Source organism: Adiantum capillus-veneris, chromosome 17, assembly GCF_014529385.1.
Source record: "Adiantum capillus-veneris isolate H3 chromosome 17, ASM1452938v2, whole genome shotgun sequence".
NCBI classification, from domain to species: domain Eukaryota; kingdom Viridiplantae; phylum Streptophyta; class Polypodiopsida; order Polypodiales; family Pteridaceae; genus Adiantum; species Adiantum capillus-veneris.
This window is the reverse complement of record NC_140947.1, coordinates 88,521,256-88,545,875: the sequence shown is the minus strand read 5'-3', so window position 1 is coordinate 88,545,875 and position 24,620 is coordinate 88,521,256. Positions and strand designations below refer to the sequence as shown.

The following is a 24,620-nucleotide window of genomic DNA, read 5'->3' as shown; positions in this document are numbered from 1 at the left end:
AATCTGAGCTGGTGACTCTAGCCTCCTGCAGTGCTGCCTCGAGCCTCGATCTGAGCTCTGATACCAGTTGAAGGAGTACGAGCGGAAGTGTGACATGAGAGAGAGTGCGAGACGAAGAGCACGACGATATGGTGAACTCACTCTCCTCTAATGTGTAGAGCATAGTGAGTTCTTATGAGGTTTTTATAAAAGAATATGTGTACATACTTGGCGGCCCGCCCACTTACCTGGGCGACCACATTGGGCTTTATACCCCAACAATACCAACTAAGCCTTCCCAGGATAAGTGGCCCTCCAACACCCCATCCATCCCCTAATGAAGCATATCTGCTTTTGTCTTCCACTGGGATGTTGGATCGTAATCTCAAAAACAAATACCTCTTCTTTGTGGGTAGCCATGGTGGAATCATGGTTAAGGCAACCAATGTAGACGATAGTGGTCTCTCAGTCTTGGGGGGGGTCCACTTTCAAGAAGTCCCTTATAACACACGTGCTCAATTTCAAGTGCAAAACTTTAACAGTGTGATGACAACCAAAGCTCAATAGAATGAATGCCTTTTCAATTTCATACTACTGCAGCCTACTCTCATTGACTTAGTAGAATAGGACACCAGTGTATTCAAGTATTGCTCGTTGTTGTCATCCTCTAACTTGTAGCGGTCCAAAAGAGCTTGGGAGGGGTGGGGGTAAAGCACGCCAGTCTTGTAGAGGCATAACTTGTTGCGAGCCAATCCGGCTTCGCCATTTCAACCGCACACATGTCCAGGTGACAGAGGCCTTAACAAATAAGGGAAAATTACCAAAAAACCCCTCTAATTTGTGGAAATTCCCAAGATACCCCTCAAACTTCAAAAATTTCCAAAATACCCTTGCATCTATTTTGGTTGGATTCTTTAATATTTTCTAATCTTTATTCTTGTTTGACAATTGAGATCCGTTTTGGAGTGCTTAGCATGTAATTTGTCACAAATTCCCTCGCAAAAATGCAATTATGTTTGAAAATTATGAAGCAATTCATCTCCAAAGCCTACATAATGAACTCAAATTCTAGGGGTAGCATCTTGTATGACAGACAATCACTCTTCATATGAAAAGCTAAAAGAAATATTATTTTGGAAGAATTATACTCTCACAAGCAAGGGTATTTTGGGAACTTTGGAAAATTTGAAGTGCATTTTGAGAATTTATGGGGGTATTTTGGGAGTTTTTGAAATTTGAGGGGTAATTTGGGAACTAGAGGGGTATTTTCCCAACAAATAATAAGCCCCTGCGCACTTGGCTGATGGACAAATGGAAAACCTGAACGCAGGCTTTTTCCTTCTCTACAGAGAATTACCAACTACGCGCGCAAACCCTGAGCGACTGAGCGACCTCTACGATGTGCAAATTCCTGACTCAAAGGAGAATCGATACGTGCTCATACGCAGCTGCTAGTAATTTCTATAGGCGATAGCGCGAGTCTACCTGGTTGTCATATGGGCTCCCAGTAAGGGATTTACAGGTCTTATTCGTCAATGCTAGATGTTGATAATTGTCAAAGTTGAAGGATGTGACCATGCGATAGAACTGGAGCTCAACAACTCAATGTTTGTTGGTTGTGCTTGCAGCTTTTAAACCGTCTCGACCTTCCAGAGCTGTGCTTGGACTTCATTCCTCGTGATCATTTGAGCAAGTTACAAGGCTGAAAATTCAGATTATGTAGCAGCTATTATGAAAATCTTGGATGTATAGTGAGGGGTGTGTCTTGTCTACATATTGCTTATCCATGGCTACAAGATAGGTCTTTTCAGGCCTAGCCTTTCAAGGTTTTGGTTTTCAAGTCTTTTCATCATGGATTCTTATTGTCAACTTGTTATCTATCTTAAACATTGCGTAAACTTTTGCTAGCTGCAGGCCAATACGGATGTTATCCTTGACATTTGGAATGGCATAACAGACCAATCGGTTGTTGCAATTGTATCAATGTACCAGACATAGTAGCTCCTGTGCAGCATAAGTGACCAGGTTGGTTGGTTGTTTTCAAATTTTAGTTTTTGTGTGTGGAACTTGTTTTAGATGCTTATGACTAGGATGCGAGTGTATTTTTGCATTTAGTATATGATCCATTGTCTCTTTGAGTTATTCTATTAATAAATAGATTGCTTGTGAAGGTTTGTGCATGTGTATGATTCTATGTATGTGCATGGGAAGTCGATTTGTCACAGCTGGTGCGGCTTTGCCACCACAGCTACATCCGCACCCCCACCATGTCCACCATCACCATCTTCATCATCAACAGCAACAGCCACCGTCCGCCCAACACCAACATCATTATCACCAGCACCAACACGGCCTTATGATGTCGAGTTTATCAGGCGACATCGCTGTCATGTGCTCCCCAGTTCCCAAGCCACGCCTCCATTAGACGCCTGACCTCCATGAACGTTTTGTGGATGCAGTCACACAGCTTGGCGGAGCTGACAGTAAGCAGCAACTACCTTTGTGCCTCTCTTTCACAGGTGCTACAAATTCTCTAAAATGAAATGGTTTGGTAATTATACATTCCAGAAGCCACACCTAAGACACTGATGAAAGCCATGGGTGTTAAAGGACTCACGCTTTACCACCTCAAAAGCCACCTTCAGGTATTTTAGTATACATATTCATATTCATTCTGCAAAAATACAATGTGCTTGGTGTCTGTTTTTACCTTCCGATTGTAGAAGACTAGATCATGTTCGGGCTTAATGAATTGGGTAGCATTAAATAACTTATGCACATTCACCCAACTAGTGTATGCACGGCCGCTGCACATGTCTTGAGATTTCTATGTGTTTTCATTGTTGTCTATTATCATGATCATATAGGTAGCTAATAATTAATTATACGTGTTAATTAGGATGACGATGCCTCACACGAGATAGTCACACGCGCACCAGTTATTGAACACACTGCAAGTCTTTTTGCAACTTATATACTGATTTTGGTTCAGTTGTCGCAGTACTTTTGATCTTTGTGATATTGGTTTATTATTAGTTAATGTGTCACCAATTTCAGAATATGGCATAAGAGTTAACCTGCAAGGCTTCTTTCATTTGGCAATAGAACACACGTGTGAGCCTGAACACACGTGTGAGCATATTCTTGTCATGTGTAGGTATTGATGACACTGTTTGCTATCTGGAAAGTCATTAAATTAGGTCAAAGACCCTTGCTAAGCGGAGGTGTAAGTTACATTGTCTTGGAGGCTGAAGGGTTACTTCTGAGTTTTAAGTTTGTAGCCTCTCGAAACTGATTGACTATTTGTTTCTTCAACTGTTCATGTAGATATGGGCTCTGTTCCTTGTGGCATTGTTTTACGGTTTTTCTCAAGGTGCATCCACTTTGGCAGTCGTTGCCGTTCTACTTTATGTAGTTTCTTAACTCAAGTCGCTTTGGCAGTCGTTGCCGTTCTACTTTATGTTGGGTATGTTTTTCTCTATTACAACCATGGTCTGGTGTCTTGGTCTGCTAGCTTGTGTACAAAACTTGATTGAGCAAGGCTTTTGTGCTCACATCTCTGTCGTATGTAAGTAGTCCTTGCAACCTTATTTTTGGTGCAAGGCTCGTAAGTAAATTACAAGCCTTGATTGTACATGGATTGTTTTAAAGTTCATATTATGTAAAGAAATAATCATGGATTCTCTTTATTTTGTTTATATGATTGTTTTTATGTATAGTTGCAGGGTTGCAAGAGTGCAAGGATGAGTAGGGCACAACACTAGGTGAAGTTGGATTTGGAGTACTCACATAGGTGGAGTTGTAGCCATTACTTAGGGCTAGACCATAACAAATGGTAGTGAGGGCAAGGGTAACCCCTTGTGGTTTGGTTGTGGAGTAGCAGGTGGAATTTGCAGCTTACATTGTGGGCTGATGTATGCAATGGGGAAAATTCTTGTGGATCTGTACTATTGCATGTGGGAGTCGCCTTGTATTGAATTCTAGTGTATGACCACTATTTTATAAGGCCAAAGGCTTTATAAGTCGATTGTGAGCCGGGCACAATACATCCGGCCATAGTTTTGTGTGGGTGTGTAGTAGTTCATGTTACTTGTGAGTCATGTCTCTTGTTGTGGATTGTTCCAAGTGCCATGGGTTGATTGATTATTTGAAAGTGTGGATTTCAAAGGTTGTAGGATGAGGACTTTCACCAAAAGGTAGGGCTGTTGAGGTAATTTTAGGGGAGACATTGAGTAGGGTTAGGAGGATTACCACGTTTTGTTATGAAGTTACTAGATGAACTACTATGTCATATCTTTGAGTTGCTAGATGTATTACTAGCTTCCAAACACATCTCAAACTAGCAAGTGAGCTTGAACTCTCTTGATTCATCTAGCAACTATCTTACCATATAGCTACTCAACTTACTATATGGTAAGAAGATTGCTACTTGATGCATCTAGGAGTATTCTCACACTTACTAGTTTGCACTTTTGCTAGATGTGTGTATTGAAACTAGTAAGATATCTAGCAATTATATATTTTTTGCCATATGGTAAGCCGTCCAAAGCTCCTTGTGCTAGGGTTCCTGTCCTTGATAATGCAAGTATTTGGGATAACCGCTTTGTTGCCGTTGTTTCCTCATTAAGCATGGTGGATAAAGCTTGTCAATTAGTGAAAGACTGTGAATTCATATTGGCAAAAACCTTTTTTGCTTTTGATTCTTAAGAGGGGTGTTGACTACATATGTAAGCTACTCTTAGAGATAGTTGAGATGAATTTGTTTCTATAGAGAGGGGCAGTGAGTAGTGAAGACACACCCTTTCTAGGCCATTGTGAAGTCTCACCTTAGTTTCCCTCTTTTGACCAACACCATATATACGATAATTTTGTGGAAGACGCTTGGAAATGGGAGTAGTCCATGTGGTCATATGCATTGTCCACCAATATTGTTAGCTTGATAGCTGTGTTGCTTTGCTGAGGAGGAGCTCAAGCATAACTATTTACACTAAGATTACATTTTAATTTTATCTTGAAACTTTAGATTGAAGGGTAAGAAAACCTACAAAAATTTGAGAAATTTAGTATACAAATCTTTAAACACAACCAATTCACCTCTAAAGTTTTTCAAGAGAGAGGTTTCTAAGATTCGGGAAAAATAGTTTTGAGGATTTTGTATGCAGAAGTGAATACCCCATGGGTCCTTTTCATCGTACAATGGTGCTAACTTCACATCATTATTGCTTTGCTCCTCTTTTGCCCACCAAAGGGATGTTGACTATGAGGTGGGGTGATTCTTTTCCTTATAGCTGAGAGATAATCATGTGGTTGACAAGATATGGGCTAGCTTTTTAGAGCATCTCGATTAACATGTGCTGATAGAGGGGGGTGCTAGCTTCACTCATGAGAGTGGGAGAGCAATACAAGATAATTAATGAAAGTAAAGGAGTCGCAAAGGCTAGGGTTTCCATCCTTGACAATAAATTGCAGGTATCTTGGCTATTTATACATTAGAGGATTTCCATGCCACTATTTGGGATAACCATTCTACTCTTGTGATTGCCTTTGAGGGCGCAAGAACGTTCTATGCAATTCGAGGTATGTGATGTCGAAAAGTGTGCGGTCTTGCTTGGAAGGTGTGGAACCTATGGTTGTGAGAGTTCGTGATCAGAGTCACAAACACTTTGTAAAAAAAGTGTTTATTGAGAATCATCAACCCCCTTCCTAAATATGGTTTGAAATCTAAGAGTATTCATGAAAAAACAGTCACCAACCCTCTTAACTATCGTGCTTGGAATTTGCTTATTGTTGGTAGTGAGTTTATGACAAAAAGGATCACCAATTCACATCCAATTTGACTCAAAAAGAGCAATTAAGAACACTAAATTCTCAGCCATGCAATGTCAACTCTCATACAAGCACAAATCTAAATCGAAATCCAAACCTCTTTGATGGAATCATGTAGCCTCGCCCCAGTTACATAGTCGTAACTTCAAACAGCTGAAAGGAATAGGCAAACTTCCACCTTCATGACAACCATTTATTGATTTTGCAGAGATTTAAGTGCTTCTAAATTGAAGTCCACACACCATTTTGATGAAAAGAAACCCTAATTCACTCCCTCACAAGCTCAAATACAAGATTGCTAAGAGGCGGGATTGCTCTACACATATATTGAGCAACCATGGAAGGAATTGCATATAAGAGAAAAATTTCAGGTTTTTACACTAAAAAGCAGCCCTCTCTCTCTTCTTATCAGGACAAGGGTTCTACGGGGCAAGGCCCAACCTAGCAGGTTAAGGACCTAGGCCAAGGCAGTCTAGATTGATGGACTAGTGTGGACTAGGGATCCAATTAGGGCTAGGGCTAGGGCTAGGCCTATATATAGGGTGGTAGGGTGGTGGATCCAGGTTCTCACTCTCCTAGGTCTTACATTGGTACCAAAGAAAAGGTTGCGAAGCTTTTGGCTATGGAGGGAAACCTCTCTCTTTCCCACATAACCATTACCATAATTTGCTTGTCATACCATAACCATAACAACCATACCATCATTGCACAACCATAACCATAACCATAACCATAACCATAACCATAACCATAACCATAACCATAACCATAACCATAATCATAACCATAACCATAACCATCGCATGATTGCCTTACCATCATAGCAAAACCATAACCTTAACTTGACTGCCAAACCCTAACCATAACATTTTTTCCATACCATAAGCATAGACATAAACCATAAACATAAGCACTACAAATATGTACATATGCAAAAAATCACTCAGTGAGCCTGTATCAAGAAGACCACAACTACAAAAAAGATTGTACCAAGAAGACTGTATAAAAATGACTGGATAAAACTCTATCAAGAAGACCCTCATGGTAATGCCTCCCAATGGACGTCCTCTCTCTCCTCCCGTAGCAGGGTCAGAAGGGCCACAAGTCCATGTTGGTATCCATAGTTCTTCTCTCGGCGTGTCGGAAGGTGCTTCATGGAAACTTCCTGCAAAATTATGATTTAATCATCAGATAAGTCTTCAAATAACATATATATTTTCAATAATTTAAAGCATACGTATAATACTTACAAACTCATATCAAAGTGTGTCAGAGCCTCCACTCCCAAGATGTGACACTCTAGCAGACTCCAAATGTGCTTTGGCTGCATCTCTTTGCTGCTAAAATCTCTCAGGATTGTCTTGTGTCTCTCGTGCAATCCCCGCCCACTCCTCTGCATCCAACCATGCCGGTTTTGGACTGCCGGCATTGTAACTGTCTCTTGTCTCTGAACGACGGTGTGACATTGTGGCCTTCGTCACTCTCAAAATCCAGAGATTCGAGACTAGATCGTACCCCTATGCCGGCCTGTACTCTCTGTGAATGGCCTCGATGATGTAATTCTTTCTTTCATGATTGAGATTATCTTAAACCTCCATTAGAGAGTGACCAAAATGAATTGTATAGAGCTGCCGAATCCTCTGTCGCATGGCCTTTCCGACCCTATCTACCACAATAGCCCCATCCTTGCTCTTGTACACCTTGCTAGGATCATGCTCGTGTGATCCCCATGGTGTATGTGGTGTACCAATCGGTGAACTATCTACTGAAGAGAGTGGTGGACGCTCTCTCGGTGGCGTGGACGCATCGATAGAATCGCTACCACAGTAACACCCGCCTCCAGAATGAAACCTGCCTCCTCTCGAGGATGAACCACCCATCGGTGTAGGGGGCAAATGAATCCTAGGTGTAGGGGGTACACTCGACTGAGGTGTGGGGCAGCTCGGTGTAGGGACCACATTAGTCTTGGGCGTAGGGTTGGGCCGTAGTAGGTCTAGAGGAACCTGCTACCCAAAGGTTCTGTGCCATCGCGATCTGCTCTGGTGTGAATTGAAACAAAAATGAGCCCATCTGCTTGGGTGACATGCCGATCGGAGTGAGAGGAAAACTAAAACGAGGAGAGTATGGCTCATCGTCATTGGCCATGGCTAATCATACATAAATAACACCCACAAAATACGTTAGTTTAAAGAAGAAACGCTTAATCAATACAAATAACAAATAAACGAAGTTGCAACACGAATGAATGAATCTAGAGTGTATTGTAGACTAATAAAAAGAGTTTTACAAAAGAGTTCCTAGCAAAAATCTTTAGTTAATCTCTCATCTTTTATGAGATTTAATGCACCAAAGATGTCTATCTCAATCTGTACTTCTGCATCTTTGTCATCGAACTTTACTTCTTCGTCGCTCTCCGCATCAGCTTCAGTATTTGACACTTGATCTCTAGATTCAAACAATTGCTCATTGCTGACATCCACCTCAAAATCTAAAACATTTTCGTCGGTCCTGTGATTTGTTCATGAATCATCTCTTCGACCTCAACGTCCAATCCTTCACACACTTGCTTGCTCAATGGAGCAACTTGAATGACATAGAGCCAACATGGTTTAGATAGATCACTCTCATCATTTTCTGTCCATAGTGGATCTAGTGTGAACACACCTTGTTCACAATGCTGTGGAAGTACGAATGTATCCTGCACATCTGTTCACACCCGCCTAGAGTTCACTTGAATCTATTCACTCTTGTCTTTACACACAGTTGCATAAGGGCCACTGGTAATAACTTTGAACCACTTGACATCAAAGATAAACATATCAAACTTTCTACAGCTAATCTTCAAGATGTCTTGGATATAGCCAAAGTATTCAAGTTGGCTAGTCTCTGTGTTCTCATCCCTGGCACTACTCCTACTTTCTTGGACAAAACTTGACCTAACACCACTATCAAAAGTGACCCTTTGTTCATCGATCTGTTGCACTCTGAAGTGTTTCCCATGTGACCATAAAGCTCTATATTTGTGATACTGCATCCACAACATTGAAACAGACTAAAAGTTATTAAAGCAATGTGATCATGTGGAGCTCAAAAAGGAAGTTGTGAAAATATACATGCCAATCGCAACCCCTTGACATCTCCTCTTCCTCTTCAGAATCGACATTCCATTCCTCTTTGCCTCTGAGATTGTTGCATCTAACCACCGTCCAGTTGGAAAGTCAGGCAATTTTTGAAGATTATCTAGAAAATAAAGGTTTCTAGTGGCACGGTTGCGCTTGAATTGTAGGCAATCTATCAAGTGTTGTTGCTTTTCCCCTTCGTACCTCTCTAGCCACTTTTGCATGATGTCTAAGCTGAGAAGGTAAGATCTCATAACCTTTTCTCACATTGTGATGTCCATCTTCCTAACAATGCCTTGTCCCTACGGCGCATCCCCTGTCACCTTGACGTTGACCTTAGTAGTCCACATTCGGGGCATGTCTAAATCAATTGGACCAAAAATTCATTGATGAGGACAAGAGACTCTTATACAAGCCATCCTTCCACCATGCTACCCTCGGGGCGAGCCCTTTGATGAACAAACCCTTTAAAGTCTTCATAAATCTCTCCAAGAAGAACATCCACCTACTATGGACCACTCCAGCAACTGCAAATTCATCAACCACATGCACAAGTACATGCATTTGGATGGTAAGAATGTTTGTTGGAAAGTACTTCACCATGCACACTGCTTCAATAACATTTAAACGTGCTACATCGATGTTGTCTTCTCAGCTTATCTCTTTTGAACTGATCCAGCGTACCAATTCATTGATTTTGTAGATTGTTCTTCTAATGATCATGAGGCTGGGCCTAGCCATAGGCCAATGGAGGAAAGTCTACGGTGTCGAGAAATTTGTGGTCTTGCCAGGAAAGCACCGGGATTATGGCTGTGAGAGTTTATGTAGAACTCGACAAAAACTATATGAGGGAGTTAAACCATAGATGCCATGAAGACTAGGGTTTGGAAAGAAGTACAATCAAAGAAGCCCACCCATTCTCTCTTGCACTCACACACACAAAAGAAAATGTCAAAATAACACAAAGATGAAAACATCAAGGCTATGGTCATAAGTAATTGTGTATACAAATCCTCCTGGTTCATAGCAAGATAACTACGCTTACGTCAAAAGAAAAGTTGTAGTCTATGAGAGGTAGTATAATGGGATCCGGTGATAGAAGTATTTCATTGAGCCTTTCTGGACCAAAGAGAAACACTATACATTGTTGAAAGTGTATTTTACGGCTAATCCATACGTTAATTCTAATAGATCGTACAGAGTGAAAGCGATAGAAATTATCATCGTGTGGGTTATTCATCTAGGATAATTCTAGTATGTGTAAAATGTAGTTATGAGAGAAGGGAAGGGAAGAGAAGAGAAGAGAGTTTCCCTCCCAAGCCCTATTCTTGCCCGTAGGCAATAAGGATACTGCGGGGAGAGATGTACCTGTAGCAAAGAGAACCTAGAATTTGTAGAGAGGACAAATTACTAAGAGTGAGAGAGATAGGTTTGGTTAACGAGATGAGATTAGATATATATGTATGTTGGATTAGAGATGAAAAAGAAAACAACAAGAAATCAAGAAAACATCAATGTAGAACACATCTTACTTGACAAACCCTTTGGCACCATTATTGATGGAGAGAGAATAAGAGTGGAGAATTCCACTTTGATTGATACACCAAATCCAATATCTCCTTTGATTAGAGTTGATCTTCCAAAGATAGCGTACAAGAATGGCTAGTCTTCCTCTAGGAGAAAGTGTAGGCTTGGGCTTATGTTAATGGCTAAGTACAATTAGGCATTACTACTCACTCCCTCAAGAATTCCTCTCATCAATGGCTTGAATGCTTGAGTTTTTTCCAAGGAAGAAGAGGTCCCCTTTTATAGGTGAAGGGAACCCACAAGGGTTTACACAAGAAGAGAGGAGCCAGTGTGAACAGGAATTGGAAAAGTTGGAAATGAGTTGTCCCTGCATGATGTGGGCAGACTGGGGTCCAGTATTTTGATCATATCTCCTCAACCGTGGCTCCAAATAAAAAAGTAAAAATATGGACAAAAACTTCAGCTCATTAGCTACGATTTTTATTTTAAAAGCGTTTTCCAATTCGGATTGGAACCTTGTGTAAAAAATTCATCAAAATAGGGTCCATTTATGGCAGCAAAAGTCTTCATGTGGTCTCCTTAGCCTAAACTTTCATTTAATTCCAAAGGACACCTCATGCCATATGAAAGCATGACATTGCTCCTTGACAAAGTTTTGTCATCATTCTTGCAATAATACATTAAAATAAGTGTATCTTTGAAATCATGCCACCTAGTGTCCCACTAGGATTTGATTCTCTCCTAGTAGCTATTTAAAAAGAAATATAAGAAAAGTATAAAAAATACATAGAATATATATATATTGGAGTTTACCCTAGATATAGGATCTAGCTAGGGTGTCAGATGATAATGAAATAGTAAAAATAAAGAATCAATGCTTTTTGCCCCAAGTTAAAGAGGCGGAGCTATTGATGCTTTTCCCATAGTATTTTCTGATGGTAAAGTAAGGATAGGTTACCCTTGAGAAAAATAATAGGATGAGATAGAAGGTTTATTATTATACTTAAATATGCATATGTACACTATAGGAAATATAATTATGTATCTAAAAAAATACAAGATAGATCTTGTAGCATGCGTTCCCACTATGTACGTGTCACAGCACGACATCCACCCCCTCTAAACCTGCACATCCTCCGGTATGTGCCACATTGTCTCTTTGTAAGATTAGACCTCTTGTACATCTTCCTTGTCTTCTTCTTCACTGGATGATTCCAGAGCTTCATGTTCACTTTGATCTTCACCTGTTTTTTTCTCTTCTTCCTCATCAATATCTTCTAGATCATTGTCTCCTCTTCTCTTAAACATTTTAATCCTTTTTCCTACAATGGGAATCTTTACTTCTGTACCATCTAGTTCTGACAAGCTGTAAGTAGCATTTTCATGCACATGCTTTACAACATACGGTTCAAACCATCTTTTTGAGAACTTACGCATGACTGTGTGCTGGTTATCAAGGCTACTATCATACACTAAAACCCAGTCACCTTTGTCAATTGCTTTGCTCCTGAGTCGATGTCGCTTATCAAAATAGTTCTTGTTTTTCAACCTTGCATTTTTGAGTCGTTCTTTTGCAGCTTCAATGTCTCCAGGTCTTCTCTCTAGCTGCCTTATACGCAGTGCAAGGAGATTTTCCCTTCTAAGCCCCTCTTGCGAAGGTAGTACATTCCATGTGGGAATTGTATCCTCAATCGGCATCACTGGCTTTTGACCATGCATTAGCTCCGTAGGCATGTAGCTAGTTACTGAGCTATGTGTTGTACGATCAGCCCATAAAGCATATGGTAACAATTTTGGCCACTCACCAACTCTTCCTTCGCAAGCTTTGGCCAAAGCTTTGATGATAGGAGGATGCCCTCTTTCACTCTTTCCATTGCCTTCAGGGTTGTAAGCTGTAGTAAGAGAAAGCTTGATCCCTAATCTAGAAAAGAACTCCCTTGCTTCTTCGGCATCCAGTTCACCTCAATGTGCAGTGATTTTTCCCACACAACCATAATGGCAAATCACCTCATCAAGAAGGAATTTGCACACAGCTTCTGTGGTCTTAGCTCTTAATGCTCTTCCTTAAACCTGGTTAGTTAGGTCCTCTCGTGCAAGAACCAAGTATCTCATCTGCCAGAGTCCTAAAGGTATCGTGACTAGATCCACAACCCATTTATAGTGCATGGCTAGTGGATATGTAGGGTGCAATCCATCACGATGTTGAACATTTGAATACATTTGACAAGTTACACATGACTCTACAAACTGAGATACATCTTTATACATACCCTTCCACCAATATTTTTCTTTCAACTTGGAGAAGGTTGCCCACACACCCCTGTGTCCAGCCCATAGACTCTCATGAAACTCTTGCATGAGCTTTACTTGAGTCTCTTTTTTACATATAACCCGTTGTGGTGTAGCACCATTTTGTTTAGGATGCTTCCACACGTAACCATCCCTTAAAAAGTACCCATATGCTTTCCTGCGTATCCTCTTGAATTCTTGTTCAGACCAATCATCCTGTTTTGTTAGAGTACTCAAGTACCTTCCAATAGAAAGCCAATCACCTCCATAAATATCTTTCAAGAACAATTCAAGTGAATTAGTCATGCAGACATTTTTACCTTTGACATGAGAGATAGAATAGAATTTTGTGCCTACATCATCTCCCTCATCAATCATTTGTGACTCATCTTGATACCTTGCCCTTGATAGCATATCTGCCACTGTATTGTCTTTACCTGCAATGTGCTTAAACTCGGGATTTAAGGACTTAATGTAGGCAATCCACCGCAACATAGCAATGTCTGGTGTTGAGCAGCTTGTAATCATCCCAAGAAGTGGTAGACAATCTATTTCTACAACCACACATGCACCAATTAGGTACTCTTTCCCACTTTTCAAGGCTGTAACCATACCCCATAACTCTCTCTTTATTTGTGGATAGTTTCTTTGGCAAGCACTTAGTACCTTTGCTCCAAATCTTACCACATACCTGTGTCCTTCTTTGTCATCTTGCCCTATTGCCCATCCAATCCCTGTAGGACTGGTATCTACTGTCACAATCACTGGCCTTTGACACTCATAGTCTACCTTTCTCAAAGTCGTTGCTGCCTGGAGTAACTCCTTTAGCTTTTTCATGGATTTTACATGTGCTTCTGTCCATTTAAACTTTTGATTCTTTCTAAGCAGCTGATAAAGAGGATCAGCTACATGTGCATAATGTGGAATCCAAATAACATAGAAGACACATGCTCCCAGAAAACTTCTAGCCTCAGTGATGCTAGTGCATGTTTCTTTCATTCTTTGGATGGCATCTACCTTTGATGGACAAGGTTTCCTACCATATGGCCCGCACATGTGCCCCACAATGAGCACTTCTTTGACACCAAACATAGACTTTTTCCCTGACAATGTAAGATTCACTTCTTCCAACCTAGACAAAATTTTATCACAATCATTTATGTGATTTACCACAAACCTGCGACATCCCTTGAGATCCAAAGCTTCATCTTTGTCACTTTCTTCACATCCTTTGATAGGCAAATCATCAATGAAAGGCATTGTGATTTGAGAATAAAGTCACGTAAGACCTTATTCATCCCATTCATCATATGTGCAACCGAGTTGGTTGCTCCCTGTGGCAAGGTACACATCCTTACCAAACCCAAAGGTGTCCTCATGGTTGTCAAGTTTCTGCTTTCGATTGCAAGCTGAAATTGATCATACCCTGAGTAGAGATCCCCCATTGAGTAGATTGCCCTCCCTGCAAACGCCTTGCAAATTCATCCACAATTGGACCTGTACCTACATTTCTAATTGTCACCTTGTTCACTGGTTGCATATCTTGGATGAACGTAGAGAACCATTCTTCTTTGGAACTGTGAACCACCTGTTTGAGTATGGAGCACAAGAAGGCTCCAAGATTCCCATTTTGATTTTCTCATTCAGTAGCTCTACTAACTTTGGCAAATGAGCCTTTGGAACCGGAATAGGCCGCAGATTCCAAGGCACATGAGGTATTGTGAAAATTACCATAGGAGCTACAATATAAGGATCAACACATCCTATCTCATGTGGCTCAAATGCAAAAGCCTTACCATGCTTTGAAAGCATTTCTTTGAAGCACTTTGTCTCCTCCTGTGTTAGAAACTCCTCGCAACCAATCTGCAACTCTTGAAAAGACTCCTTTGTGAAGGTATGCCCGATCTTTTTAGGATTCCGCAAACTTGGTTGTAAAGAAGCCTGTTCAATCTTTTCCCTGTTGTTGGGTGGTAAGGGTGAAGCTACTGGTTTCACCTTCTTTGCTACACTCTTGTATTTAGTTTCAACATGGACTTCTGGGCCAACTGTTTGGCTTTCTTTAAAGGCTTCTATTACTTGATACATTTCCATAGAGCAAACTTCCACAACTTCATTTTCAAGATGCAAACTAGACCTCATTATAGCATCAAGCTCACCCATAGTATCTACAAAAGAAACTTGTTCACACAAACCCAAAACATTTTCAGTAGGCTTTAGCAACCCACTCTTTTTCATGCCTATTTGTACATTATGCACATATTGCCTCTCATATCTCTTCAAATCTTCAAGTTTTGTAAAACATACTGATCCATTCCTTGTTACCAAGGAGCTCATTGAGAAAGTTTCACCTATTTTTGGATCAGGCGAGACCCTTTTTCTTTCTGTACCACTGCAATCCCGCTTTACAATGGTACTTGGCAAAAACCCATCATTTCTCTATGATCATGAAACTCTTTGCTTACCTTTGGTAGAGGATGTTCTCTGAGGTTGTCACGATTTCTTTCATGGTTTACACAAACTGTGAGAAATTGGACAGCACGTTTACCATCTTTGCTACGTATCCTAGCATATGCTGAACCATCGTCCATTACCTTTGTTTCCATTCGAACTCCCACAATGTAGGGTTGTCCAAGGATGAGATGATATGAAGATGTATCCTGAACAAAGAAGTTTTGGTCAATCTTTACATCACCTATTGTCACCTTCACACCTGGACATGCTGCATACAATTCACCGGATGAATTGTTTGCCACTTTTACCATCCAACCATGATCTGTGTCCATTGGCCATTTGCACTTGTTGTAGAGACTCTTTGACATTATGTTTATTTCTGAACCATGGTCAATCAAGGCAACAAATGGCTCTTCAAGATCACCTACCTTGACCAAAGTTTCTATAGTAGCCCTTGCCCAATGACTTCGTGAATAGTAACTCCTAGGAATATCTTCAACTTCTTCATCATCATTTGAGAAATGCACTTGCTTCACTCTCCCACTAGATTGGTAGCATCCTACCATAGCTCCATCATTCTCCTTATTTTGTAGTTGCATCCCTTGTGTCTTCGAGTTTTCCCCTTCAACCTGTGGACGAGAAACTTCAGCAAGGGTTTGCCTCTTCCTCTTGATGATTTCAATGATCTCCTCGTGGAATTCACGCTTTGCAATGCCAAGAACTTCTCCCAGAGTGAACTCAATCTTGCTATTCAAGATCCTTTCCTCCAAGACTTTCTTTAAATCTGTAGCAACCTCAATATCAGATTGTAGTTTATAAGTTGGGCCTTTTGTCTTACCTTTTGTTGGCTCTTTCTTCTTTCGTGTTGTAGATTCCTCCATGAGTACTTCAGGTGGAGATGCTCCTTTTGTTGAGGGTGTTTGAGAAGGAATTGAGTCACTTCTTCCCCCAGTTCTAGAAGCTCTTTTTGATGGTCCTTCATCAACATTCTCACGTCTGCGCTTCTCTTCTACAATTGCCTCATTTTGTTGGCATTTTGTAATGTAGGCATGTACTGACAATGAGTCCACTGGATCATTCCATTCTGTTTCTAGACGTATGCAATCACCTGCTTCATGTAGAATCTCATTTGTAAGCTTTCCCTTTTTAGTTAATTGCATGACATTTGGCCAAATCTGACCATGATGGTCACTCACCTCTTCATCACAAAAATGCTCAATTTTTACTCCATAAGTAGCTGCCTCAACTGAAGAGGTGGCATGCTTAGTTGCCATATCTTCAACTAAGGTTTGCATTCCCCCCTTCTCAAAGTTAGTTCTCAAGGGTAGACCTGTCTCTCTTAAGTGGATTTTACCATCCTTAAAAAAGACAACATCTTTTGACAAAGCATCACTAAAATCATCACAATCCCTTCTTACATGGTCTATACTATCACACCAAATACATCTATTAACAAACCCTTCTTTGGGCTGTTGTCTTTGCCTAGGAAGTGGCCCTGATGGTTGGCCTTTTTCTTCAAGCTTTGCAAGCTTCACCTTCAAGTCACGCATTCCCTTCACAAGCTCATCTAGCATGGACTCATCAAACTTAGGAGCGATAAAAGTAGGCTTTACCATTTTGTCAGGAGTTGAGGTGGAAGGACTTGTAGTGTTTAGTACCATCTTGTCCCTTCTTCTTTGTCGTTTGGCAAGCAGTGAGACAACACCTTCAACCTCATTCCAGTCGGTCTTTAGTCCTTGCTCAGCATCTTTATCTTCAAGAAGAAGCTCCAAATTTTCTTGAAACTCTTTACCTGCAGCTTGTAAGAAAAGATCTGTCTTCTCTGCATCTAGTGTGGCCCTTTCTGTCCTTGTGAGTTGTGCATAGCGCCGCTCAAATTCCCTAAGTAGTTCTGTTATTGATAGTCCTTGCTTTGGCTTGACTACCCATTCTAAGAATGTCCTTTTGGTCACTCTCTCAGAGTCCTCCATGAAATATTCCTCCTTTAAAGCTACTTTGAGTTCTTCCCAATTTCTCCCATGCCCGTCTTTAATTGCCCTAACATGCTCCCTAATTTCTGGAGCAACAACTAGCTCAAAGCTTTGAATCATCTCACCTTCTGACACGCGATGCAGCTCCATCTCCTTCACATACTCGCGTAAGTACTTGGTTACATCTTTGCCATTGAATTGATCCATTCTGTTGACGACCGCTTGTATGGCCTTCGTTGCTGAAATCTCCCTTCTTTCAGTGGCATGTTGTTGTTGCATGAACATTGCAAATGCTTGAAACATTGCATTGTTGTTGGGTCAAAATGCATACCCTGTTGCTCAACATGATCACCCATGGTTACCCACAAACTCTCACCTTGGCAGTTTCGCGTCGAGTTCACCAAAAATATGTCGAGAAATTTGCGGTCTTGCCAGGAAAGCACCGCGCTTATGGCTGTGAGAGTTTGTGAGAGAACTCGACAAAAACTATATAAGGGAGTTAAACCATAGATGCCATGAAGACTAGGGTTTGGAAAGAAGTACAATCAAAGAAGCCCACCCATTCTCTCTTGCACTCACACGCACAAAAGAAAATGTCAAAATAACACAAAGATGAAAACATCAAGGCTATGGTCATAAGTAATTGTGTATACAAATCCTCCTGGTTCATAGCAAGATAACTACGCTTACGTCAAAAGAAAAGTTGTAGTCTATGAGAGGTAGTATAATGGGATCCGGTGATAGAAGTATTTCATTGATCCTTTCTGGACCAAAGAGAAACACTATACATCGTTGAAAGTGTATTTTACGGCTAATCCATACGTTAATTCTAATAGATCGTACAGAGTGAAAGCGATAGAAATTATCATCGTGTGGGTTATTCATCTATGATAATTCTAGTATGTGTAAAATGTAGTTATGAGAGAAGAGAAGGGAAGAGAAGAGAAGAGAGTTTCCCTCCCAAGCCCTATTCTTGCCCGTAGGCAATAAGGATATTGCGGGGAGAGATGTACATGTAGCAAAGAGAACCTAGAATTTGTAGAGAGGACGAATTACTAAGAGTGAGAGAGATAGGTTTGGTTAACGAGATGAGATTAGATATATATGTATGTTGGATTAGAGATGAAAAAGAAAACAACAAGAAATCAAGAAAACATCAATGTAGAACACATCTTACTTGACAAACCCTTTGGCACCATTATTGATGGAGAGAGAAGAAGAGTGGAGAATTCCACTTTGATTGATACACCCAAGTCCAATATCTTCTTTGATTAGAGTTGATCTTCCAAAGATAGCGTACAAGAATGGCTAGTCTTCCTCTAGGAGAAAGTGTAGGCTTGGGCTTATGTTAATGGCTAAGTACAATTAGGCATTACTACTCACTCCCTCAAGAATTCCTCTCATAAATAGCTTGAATGCTTGAGTTTTTTCCAAAGAAGAAGAGGTCCCCTTTTATAGGTGAAGGGAACCCACAAGGGTTTACACAAGAAGAGAGGAGCCAGTGTGAACAGGAATTGGAAAAGTTGGAAATGAGTTGTCCCTGCATGATGTGGGCAGACTGGGGTCCAGTATTTTGATCATATCTCCTCAACCGTGGCTCCAAATAAAAAAGTAAAAATATGGGCAAAAACTTCAGCTCATTAGCTACGATTTTTATTTTAAAAGCGTTTTCCAATTTGGATTGGAACCTTGTGTAAAAAATTCATCAAAATAGGGTCCATTTATGGCAGCAAAAGTCTTCATGTGGTCTCCTTAGCCTAGACTTTCATTTAATTCCAAAGGACACCTCATGCCATATGAAAGCATGACATTGCTCCTTGACAAAGTTTTGTAATCATTCTTGCAATAATGCATTTAAATAAGTGTATCTTTGAAATCATGCCACCTAGTGTCCCACTAGGATTTGATTCTCTCCTAGTAGCTATTTAAAAAGAAATATAAGAAAAGTATAAAAAATACATAGAATATATATATATTGGAGTTTACCCTAGATATAGGATCTAGTTAGGGTGTGAGATGATAATGAAATAGTAGAAATAAAGAGTCAATGCTTTTTGCCCCAAGTTAAAGAGGCGGAGCTATTGATGCTTTTCCCATAGTATTTTCTGATGGTAAAGTAAGGATAGGTTACCCTTGAGAAAAATAATAGGATGAGATAGAAGGTTTATTATTATACTTAAATATGCATATGTACACTATAGAAAATATAATTATGTATCTAAAAAAATACAAGATAGATCTTGTAGCATGCGTTCTCACTATGTACGTGTTAGAGCACGACAACGGGCTCCTGCCCAACAGCACATGGACGAGCAGTCCCAGGTGGATTTCTATTTTGTTCATTTAAAATCTTTTAAAGTTTATTTTTAAGTTAGCATTGCATACGTAAGGTTAGGAAGGATAAACTGGCTGAAAACGGAAGGTAACTTCCAATGTGCATTTGTTTATAATGTAGGAAAGAATTGTTTGGGTTAAAACTGGTTGAAATAGGAAAGATATGATTGATCATCCTTAAGACAGCTTGTCTCAATACACCTCTGACTCCTTAGTATAAATTGATGATAATGATTGTATTTCTAGCCACGGATAAGTCGGTTACCTCCATGAACGTTGAGTTTCTACTCCATGTCATGTCTTGATGTTTCTACATAAGTTAGGATATTGTTTTTAATCCTAGGGGAGCCGCCCGGTTGTATGGGCAATTGGTTTGTTGTATGGGCACCCGGAACCTTGGTTGGGGGTTTATCCACTCCGGATTGTGAATAAGGAATGGGTGTCGTTTTTTCACCCTTAGGTCGTCTTGAGACAAGAAGAGTACTAGTCATGGTTATTATGGACAATGTTTTGATTGACAGGACCCTGTCTTAAGTTTAAAGATGTCTGTTTGCTAAAAGAATGTTTTCATACTGTTTTCAAGGGCTGTTTTAATAAAATCCTGTATGAAAGATAAAAGGAATCATTATGTTAATTGTGATAAGAACATGGTAGTAGTTACATAACAAATGAATCATGTGTGAGTGCGGGGTGCATTAGGAAAAATATGAACCCTCTAGGGGCCCTTTGGGATTAACGTTAATTAGAGGCCAGCCAATTAGAAGAGGGTGGTGGACACACTCTATGCCCTCAAAAATGTAGGGGGACAAAGTAGTCTTACACTTCTTAAATGGGCTCTTACCTAGTGAGAAGGGGGGGGGGGGGGGGGGGTGGGCCATATGGAACCTCCAACTTTCCTCCTTTTTGATCCGGTTTTAAAAAAATCCCAAAAATTTGAAAATTTTCAAAACTCAAATTTCATCTTCTTAAAACCCTCCTAAAACTATTTTATGGTCAAAAAAGAATTTTTTGACCTCAGAAAGTCAAAACGTGCACCCAAAAACCCTAAAATTCAAGTTTTTTTAAAAACTTTTGAAAAATCTTTTTTTGCTATCTAGAGCTTCCCCAAAAGTAGTTCTTAGGCAAAAAGTGATTTTCTCTCTCTAGAACCCCTTTTCCAACCCCTCCTTGGTTGCAACCATCACACTCATCCTCTACTCCAACACACTCTCTCTCTACACCATCTCCATTGCTGCAGCAAGGAAGCTCCTCTCTCCTCCCCTACCACCTTTCATTGCCACACCAAGCAAAGGTTATCCACCTTCTCCTCCCATTGCCACACCAAGCAATGGTTATCCACCTTCTCCTCCCATTGCCACAAGGGTTATCCACCTTCTTATATCACTTTATCCTCTGTACATTGTAGAAACAAGCAAGGTCCTTCTCCTCCTCCTAGTTTTCTTTGCTCAACCATGGCCAACTCTACTTCACAAAGGCGGCCAAAGGATGAGGTCATAGCACTTGCATGCCACAACACTAGAGGTGTAGATGATGAGTGGGTGCCACAAGAGTTCACCAAAGGTGCTTGGGTATACATGCAACCATCTGCTATTGGCCCTCATCGTGTACGAAATCATGCAAACTTGGATCTTCATTGGAAAGGAAAGCTCCTTGGCTTCAAGAACCGCAAAGACAAAGGGACCGTAGCCATTGTGCAACATGTTTTCTCAATGTCGATCATGCATTTGCAACAACCACCTCGATTTCCAACACATTGTAAGTACATGTTTTGAGAATACAAAGCTAGGTGTGAAATCAGAGTGTAATGTTATTATGGATTCATACTTAAAATTTGTCATGCATTTATAGTCATATTTCCATCCACGTTGGTGGAGGAGCAGCCACTACATAGTCTCTCCGGCACAATCAATGCTATACATGCGGATATTGGAGCAATAATGTTCCCACATCTTTGCCCAACCAAACTGGTTCAAAGAAGGATTTTTTTCTATTCTCACTCCTATATTGTCCCTACTTCTACACAAGCGTTTGGAATGCTTGAACCCATCAAAGTAACTTCCTTATTAAGTATGGAGTGGCCGGTGCCAGATTTGTGTTCGGTAGCATCTTTCAAGCAAAAGATGATAATGGATGTCCAAAACTCGTTGAAATACTCTAAAGCTTCTAGGTCTGTGGGCTTGAGTTGGTGTTTGCCTATTCATTGTTTTGTGCACATTTTTAAAGAGTTTGGATAAGTTGTGGAGACTACCACAATGCTTGTATGTAAAGATGCGCATTACGAGGAATTAGGAAGGCTTTTATAAGAGGACTGGGGATTTGTGGAGGGCATGAACAATGGGGACCCGTACCGTTGTAAGGTTGGAGCTTCAGGTATTGGAATGCGCTATTTGAAATCCCGCACCTCCTTGTACATACGATTTCACTATGATCGTTGGATGTGCAAGATTAGAGTGTGGACTCCCTTACAGAGTGTAGACGGCGCTATTGCAAGCTTTGACATTGCAGTGAAGATGCCCAACGATGCTTTGGAGGCAGTCCAAGTGAACAAGCATTGGACTCTCAGTAATGTTCGAGAACATTTGGTTATTATGGGTTTTGAGGCCCTTCAACAAGCACAATTTCATTTACAAGGTCACAAGGTGAGAATCTTTCCACCACATTTTCAATGCATCATGGTTTGTCGATCATTGGATGCTTATTGTAATGAATGTCCGCAGATTGGGAAGAGAATGGAAGACAAATTGAAGGTCGAGGAGGACTAGGGGATGGATGGAACTATGCTATCGATCTTATAACTTTGTAACTCTTGCAATTTTCAAGCTGATCCCCGTTGTAATCAACATGATTTGCTTCAGCAAATCATGCCTTTGAATATAATTTTTTGCATTGGGATGATGAATCATTTTTGGTGAAAGTGCCTTTTTTTTAATGTCTTAAAAAAAGGGTCCATTATAAAAGGGGGGCCACCTAACTCATTCACTATTTTCACTTTTGCAACTCTTGAGCTCCTCCACTCTCTATCTACACCCAAGGCTAGACATGGATGCTTCCACATCCTCTGCATCTGCAGCCACATCCACCCCTTTGTCACGCTTCATCCTCTTCCTCGAGGACACCAAATACAAAGGGAAGTTGGACCTCCACACCTTTTTTACTCGTCTCCCTGACCTTGATTCCACAGTTTCCCTTCACATGGATGCATTTGCCGAGATTTTTGTGTTCATGGAGGAGCACATCATAAAATATTCTGTATCTATCCCCCCACATGTAGGGATCTGGGTGCCTTGCGATCTTTTGCGCTATATACACAAAGGTGATCGCCCATTCTCCAAGCGGTTGCAACGATTCCAAGAAATTGCAACCGATGCACGCCATTACTTGGACGAGCAAGCCCCAGGGGTGTCAGCACTCAAGAAGCACAAGTTGGGGGTGGAGTACCTTTCTCGGCTTGCAACATTTATCTTCTTGGTGAGCGAGGAACCTGATTTGGAGGAGCTTCGCTTACCACACCTTCAGGTTGGGTCCTTTATCAAGGACACCAAGGAGCAATAGGTTATCCCCATGAACCCTGCAGCTGAAGGAAAGGCACATAGGCTCGAGTACCCTAGGGGTCTTGAGGAAGTGGTTGAGAAATCCATAGTTGCGGCTGGCCCTAGTGACACTCAAGTGCCACTACCACTGACGGATGTGGCTATCCTAGAGGTAGAAATCAGCCGCTTCTCCTCAGTGTTAGTGGATGGAGAGGAGTATGTGTTCCTGCATGATTTGGAGAAAGCATTTGGCCTGCGCATGGATAAATGCTTGAGCGTGCTATGCAACAGCACCAAATGTCCCTTAGACAATATGCCAGATGCCCTAGAACACAAGCTCTTGCCAGATGGGGACTCTGTTGCTGACATTATTGTAGTTGTATGTGTGGAGGTCCTGGCAGCAGAGCAGTTGCACGTGGCTGATGAAGAATTCCAAGCCACGCAAGCCAAGGTTGAGGCTGCTAGGATGCCTATGCCATTATGCAACCTCCCATCTGATGATCCAAAGGTCGTATCTGTGGTGCATGGGAGCATTGACTTGGATGCAAAGGGAAACAGGGAGGAGGACGACAAGGAGCAGGAGGTAAACTGTATCCTAAATTTCATGTTACTATTTTATCCTTCATTGTCTTTTTTCTCAACCTTCATCGGTTTATGACAGGATGTCATGGAGGTTGATGATTTTGCTGCAAGGAAGGGTGGCAAGCGGACGGGCTTTGGACCTCAAGCTTCCCTTGCGCATTACCTAGGACAACTCCCCTCTGGCGATGTGGCCATTATCCATAATGAATTTACTCCTCAAGCCCATTTTATGACTTGGTCGTTAAAAGCTTTGAGCAAGTTTTTGTGTTTGAGCACCATTGCTCAAACTGCGCATCAAGTGTTCCTAGTGCGTAGATCCCTTGTATGCACATCATTTGGCACTGGCTTTCGTGGTAAAGTGCTTGCCCAGATAGGGATACATGCTTCCATTGGCTCAACTGACCCAAAGGCCATAGCGTAGTCCCTCTTGAGTGGGGAGTTGCCTTACGCGCAAAATAGGCGCCAAGAAATGGTCAAAAAAATTATGAACTCCTCAGATACATGATGTAAAATCACCGTTTTGGAAGTAATAAAAAATATTTGAAATTGTCTCTCTATCTTGCAAATTCTTTTGAATGTGATTTGTCAATCTTGAAAATTGTTTCAATTGGTGATATGAAAATTGTTTTGATTAGTGACTTTGTAATTTCAAGTTCTGTATGTAATTTCAGTCAATTTCAATAAATTTAGGTATTTTATGTTCCCTAAGCCTACCAAGGGCCAAAAAAATCCTGGCCACAAGGGCGCGCAAATGGCCCATCCATCAATTTTGGATGGGCCATTTGCGCGCCCTTGTGGCCAGGCTTTATTTTTCCCCTGGTAGGCTTATCTACCCCCTAGGATACTTACAAAGCACAAATTTATTGAAATGAATTGGTTTTGCATCATTAATTTAGATGCACCCTTTCTATGGAAATTCCAGCATATGTTCACACTCAAGGACACTAGAAAAGGTGAAATTCCAGTATACGTTCACACTCAAGGACACTAGAAAAGGTGAAATCAATTATGAA

At 40.9% G+C, this 24,620-nt stretch overlaps 1 pseudogene; it reads left to right on the top strand.

The window, feature by feature from the left end:
• Window positions 1–1,290: 1,290 nt before the first annotated feature.
• On the top strand, window positions 1,291–22,290 carry LOC147437663 (uncharacterized; annotated as a pseudogene).
• Window positions 22,291–24,620: the final 2,330 nt, after the last annotated feature.